General features: G+C 40.5%; 1 pseudogene; it reads left to right on the top strand.

Moving 5' to 3' along the window:
- The first annotated feature begins 348 nt into the window (after positions 1 to 348).
- LOC129667974 (RNA guanine-N7 methyltransferase activating subunit-like) lies at positions 349 to 701 on the top strand (annotated as a pseudogene).
- Positions 702 to 6107: the final 5406 nt, after the last annotated feature.

Below are 6107 nucleotides of genomic sequence, written 5' to 3' on the forward strand. Positions count from 1 at the left end.
CCTCATTCAGAAGGGTAAACATGATAGACATCAGGAGTAGGATAAGACAGGGAACATGAGAGGAGCCTTCCAAAGGGTCCCTCTGAAAGACTCTACCCTTAGGGATATCAAAGGTCCTGGACTCTTTATTATGAGTTTCTGAAGCTTCTCTCAGCCTATGCGCTGACTACACCTAGTGGCAGAAACATGAAACTTATACAAAATCAACTTATTTTCCACATTATAACAGTCCTTAAGAAGCTGAGCATTTGGTTACCCAGGAGAGCTGTGTAGGGTACTGCTGTGTGGGCACAGGGTCTCTCCCATACGTGCCTCAGAAGGATCTTAAAAACTGTACAGAATTTTAACATGAGTGAAACATCTGAAATGATTCCAAATTTTGAAGAGATGTTCACAAGCAGATTCACACAAGATGACAAAGAGTACCAGGAATACGTGAAACGTCATCCTGAATCACCTCCAATTGTTGAGGAATGGAATAGTAGAGCTGGTGGTCACCAAAGAAATAGAGGCAACTTGCTGGAAGATAACAGTTTAGAGGGAGAGATAACAGACGAGGATGGCCAGGTGACAGTGATGGAATCAGTGACATGGATGATCACAGTATAAGAACTACCCACAGCAGAGACCAGAGCCTTAATGTCAACAACAGGGCAGGAAAGTATGGTGACAACCAGCAGCCTCCATACGGTTACTACTGACAGCTGTCAGCAGTTTTTAACAAAAGACCATTGATTTTGACAACGTGCTAAACATTGGTCTTCTTTTGGTAATAGCTTTTAATTCTATTTCAAAGAATGAGTTGTTAATTGTTTAGAACTTGAGACTTGAAAAAAATGATTTTGCTAGGGGTATAATGATTGATGGGAATAAATCTACCAAGCATGAATTACATTGTTTGACATTATATTAAATACAGTGTTGTTTTATGATTTAAGTGTTTGAGTTTGATCTGATTTCCTTATTGGCCTCTAGCGGTTCTTTGTATGTCACAGAAATATAAGTTTTTAACCTGGAAAAAAATCCTTAACCAACATTTCTTTATTCACAAAGTAAAACACTGAATTATCTTTTAATATTATATAAAATAGCATTCATCTGAATCATGAATTTGGGGGTACCCCCTGAAGCTTTGCAATCAAAGCAAATTTCTTGGCAGGAAATTGAGAGTTTGGGGAAGTTATAGAATTTGCCTAATGTCACACACAATTGAAAAGATGCACAATCAAGATTCTAATCCAGTGCCTGAATTGTGGATTTGTTCATCATCCCCAGCCTCTTAAATCTAGAAAAACATGCTGGCCAGAAAAATGCTACTGAAAACATACTCTTCATTAGTTTTCTGGGTTTGCATAAGGACATTAACATGTAGATGGCATGCAAAGAAGTCCATGCTACTCCAAAATCTTTATCAAGGTGTTTAAGAACACCCAAGCCTACAATATGATCTTGACTGTGTGAATTTGCCAAGACTGGCTCTAAAAGGTCATTGGTTGTTAACATACAGCCTGGCCTGTGTGCTCCCCAGACCATACATGAGCCTGGCTCATGATCACTACATAAATAATAAAAAAGGAAGGTTGACTTAGCTGACTTAGTCAGGGTTGCTATTGCTATGATGAAACATCTTTGCCAAGACATCGTACAGAAGAAAGCATTTAATTGAGGGCTTGCTCACAAATTGCAGAGGGTTATTCAATGCCCATCATGGCAAGAGCATGGTGGTAGGAAAGCAGGAATGGTTGCTAAGGACTTATATCCTGATCCATAGGCAGCAGGCAAAGAGACACACTCTGGTTCTGGCAGTGGGTATTTTTTTTTTATTTCAAAGCCCACTCCAAATGACACATCTCTTCCAACAAGGCCACACCTCTCCAACAAAGTCATACCTCCTAATCCTTCCTAAACAGTCCACCAAGTGCAAAACATGACAATTCAAATATATGAGACTTTTGGGGGAGGTGTATCTCATTCAAACTACAGAAATTCTTTATATTTTCCATGAAATTATTATTATAGCTAAAGAAACTCTGTTTTATTCTGGGCATCCATCTTGGTATCCATTAGCTGTTTTTCTCTTACTCAAGTCCCTGGAAGATAAGTTCCCCATAACCCCTGCTCTGTGAACCAAATAAACACACAAAGAAATGTACACACTTGACCATTTACTTGTTGTGATATGACCTACTACATTTTGGCTTCTGTAACCTGCTCATTCACATAATGAAGGATTCTTTTGATTTTGCTTTGACTACCTAATCTTGGTAGGCAGGCTCCTGGCTGGCTTGTGCAGAAACTCACGGTCTTCTTGGGTTTCTCTCATTTAAAAATACTTTCATCACACCCCCCTTCACATAGCTACCCCAAATTTGTCTTAGAGATTGTTATCTTGCTAGCAGTAATCAATAAGTCTTTTGATTATAACTGAATTGAGTCTATCATCTTTTCCCAAAGATCAGAAAACCCTAACATTATCACATAGACTAGTACCCACTGATTATCTCCCATGTGATGTCACAGATAAAAATTATCTTCAAATTTCATGCTAGGAAGGTCTTTAATGAAACCTGGAAGCTGGAAATACCCCCGTAAGAAATTCATGTATTGTCTTCTTTGAATTGGTCTCCAGCTCACTTTCATATTCAGACACAATTTTTCAATATTTTTTTTTCCTGAGGGTGTAAGGTAGAGATTAGATAGGATACTAATTTGTAAGCCAGGCTGGCCTCAAATGTGCATTCTCCTGCTCAGCTTCTCAAGAGTTGGAGTTACAGGTATGCACCTCTATGTCATACCAAAAAACAAAACCACCTTGTAAAGGATATAATTCTATGTTTGGGAAAGTGTATATTGCCATGTATACAAAACTGTATGTAAGTCATAGGAGCAGTCCAAGATGGTGACGACCAGCATGCACCAGGGGCACAAGATCCAAAACTCAGAAATTGGTGAGTAGAGGGACAGCTGAAGCCAGAACATCCACATTGAGGCTTCCTGGGGGATAGGGAACAACCATGAGCTGGGCCAGTTTGGATCCAGGATCCATGGATGTCTCCAGGGATTGAGAGTGGTGAATATTCAACCCTGCTGTACTTCCAGTTGCTGTAAGCACAGGTTTCCCTGCTCAGCAGAGGTGGCCTGCAGTGGCCTCTACCCCAAGCACAGGCCTTCCTGCTCAGCTTAGGCTTTGGTGGTTGCCCCAAGCACAATCTTCCACTCTCAGTGACTGGAACACTTAAAAGGCACAGGCAGGCCTCCCACTGCTGCAGCTACAGCAGGACAGCGGCTACTCCAAGCAAGTATCTCTATGCTCTGGGACTCCATGACTAAAATGGCACTGGTAGGCCTCCCAGAGTTATAGATGCAGCAGGGTAGCTGCTACTCCAAGCACTCACCTCCACGCTTAGTGACTGAAACTACAGAGGCAGCTACCCCAAATACAGGCCTCCCTGTCTAGCTGCCAAAGAGTGGACACCACTAAGCCGATGGATCTCCTATACTCTCACCCTTGCATGCCCAAATTTGAGAGTAGAGAGCAGGGGAACCCCTGTACATACTGATTAGGCCTGCAAGCAAATGAGTTTGCCTTTAAGTGAGTGCTTTCAGAAGCCCAGAATCAGGGTACCTCTACACTAGCAGCCAGACATCTGATCCTTCCCACCCACATACCCATTGTGGGCAGCATAGGGATCCCTGAAACAGCATTCTCAACACTGAAACCCCTGTTCTGTGGGTCAATCAGTAGAATTCAGGAAACCAATTCCTGGAGCCCAGACAAATGTGAAAGGCAGGAGGATAGTATGACGGGCCTGTAGAAGACAGAGGTATTCAGGTTACCTGCACATGCACACTGTGTCCACAAACAGTGCCAGCACCATCTCCTGTGCCATCCCTCCAGGCACCTACATGATCTAGCACACTGTCCTTTAAGGCATACCTCCATGCACACTCCCGCCCTTGCAAGCATGTGCCTGCAACATTCTGAACTTACCTACAGCGAAAACACCAACATCAACTCTTGAACCAGTGAAACTCTCATTTTGCTGAAGAATACTCCAAACACCAGAGACAGACAGACCCAGCCTGAAGTACAGACACCAAGAACAAACAGGGAAGGTTATAGATAAGCAGATGGTTAGAGGTCGGCGTGAAAGCACATTCAACAAAAATCAGGACATCATGGATTCATCAGCAACACCCAAAATTAATGGAAATGTGAATTCATCAGAAACAAGGACAATGATTTTGAAACTATGATTATCTAGTTATTAGAGGAACATAAAAAGAAAACAAACAAAGCTATCAAAGAAATACAGATAAATACAGCCAAACAAATAAAGGCACAGGTAGAGACACAGGTAGTGGCATATAGAGATGAAAGGAACAAAAATTTAGAGGCCATCATGGAAATACAGGAATCAACAATGAAGCAGATGAAGGAATGCTGCAAAACATGAAAACAGAATTAGAATCGATAAAGAAAACACAAACAGAGAAAACCGTGGAGGTGGAGAACTTAGAGGAAAGATCAGGAACCAAAAATGTAAACATTATCAACAGAGTAAAAGAGATGAAAGAGAGACTCTCAGGAGCTAAGATAAAACTGCAGAAATTGATACATCTAAAAGCACTAGGAAAAAAAAAAAGAAGAAGAAGTAGACACACCCAAGAGGAGTACACGATTGGAGATAATAAAATTCAAAGCTGAAATCAATGAATTAGAAACAAAGAAAAGAATTCATAAACTCAATAAGACCAAAGGATGGTTCCTTGAAAAAAATAAAAAAGATAGACAAATCATTAGCTAAACTAAAAGGCAGAGAGATACTATCCAAATCAGCAAAATCAGAAATACTGACACTGACGAAATAGAAATAATCATATGTATTGCCACAAAAGCATAAATGCCACAAAATTAAAAATCTAAATTAAAGGGACAATTTTCTTCATAGATTTCATTTACCAAAATTAAATCAGGATCAGATGAATAGATTAAATAGTCCTATATCTGCAAATAAATTAAAAGTAGTCAGCAGGTCTCCCAAAAAAATAAAAGCCCAGGGCCAGCCTGATTCAGCGCAGAATTCTACCAGACCATCAAAGAAGAGCTAACTCCAATTCTCTTCAAACAGGTCCACAAAACAGAAACAGAAGGATTATTACCAAACTCATTCTATGAAGCCATATTCACCTTGCTATCTAAACCACACAAAGAGGCAACAAAAGAACAGAACTTCATGTACAAGCACTTTGGAAATAAAATCTGGTACATTCTCAGGAAATTAAGAATAGTGCTACCTAAAAATCCAGCTATACCATTCCTAGGCATATATCCAAAAGATGTTCAAGTATATAACAAGGACATTTGTCCAATCATGGTCATAGCAGTTTTATTTGTAATAGCTAGAATATGAAAAGAACCCAGATAACCCTCAAGTGAGGAATGGATACAGAAATTTTGGTACATTTACATAATGGAATACTACTCAGCTATTAAAAACAAGGAAATCATGAAATTTGCAGGCAAATGGTGGGATCTAGAAAAGATCATCCTGAGTGAGGTATCCTGAAAGCAGAAAGACACTCACGGTCTATACTCACTCATCAGACATACAATATAGCATAATCATACTAAAATCTGTATACCTAAGAAAACTAAACAAGAAGGAAGACCCTGGGTAAGATGCTCACTCTTCATTCAGAAAGGCAAACAGAAAAAGGAGGGAACAGGACAGGAACCTACCACAAAGGGCCTCTGAAAGACTCTACCCACAAGGGTATCAAAGCAGATGCTAAGACTCATAGCCAAACTTTGGGCAAATTGCAGTGAATCTTATGGAAGAAAGGGAGATTGAAAGACCTGGAGGGGACAGGAGCTCCACAAGAAGAGCAACAGAATGAAAAAATGTGGGCACAGGGGTCTTTTGTGAGACTGACACTCCAAATAAGTACCATAACGAAGAAAAACTTTATAGCTCATGGTAGCTCACTGTCCAAGATGGTTCCCCTGTAATAGGAACAGGGACCATCTCTTACATGAACACATGCACTGGCTCTTTGATCACCTCCTCTGAGAGGGGTGCAGCCTTACCAGTCCACAGAGGAAG

Source organism: Psammomys obesus, unplaced genomic scaffold, assembly GCF_907164565.1.
Source record: "Psammomys obesus unplaced genomic scaffold, mPsaObe1.curated_primary_1811, whole genome shotgun sequence".
Lineage (NCBI taxonomy): Eukaryota > Metazoa > Chordata > Mammalia > Rodentia > Muridae > Psammomys > Psammomys obesus.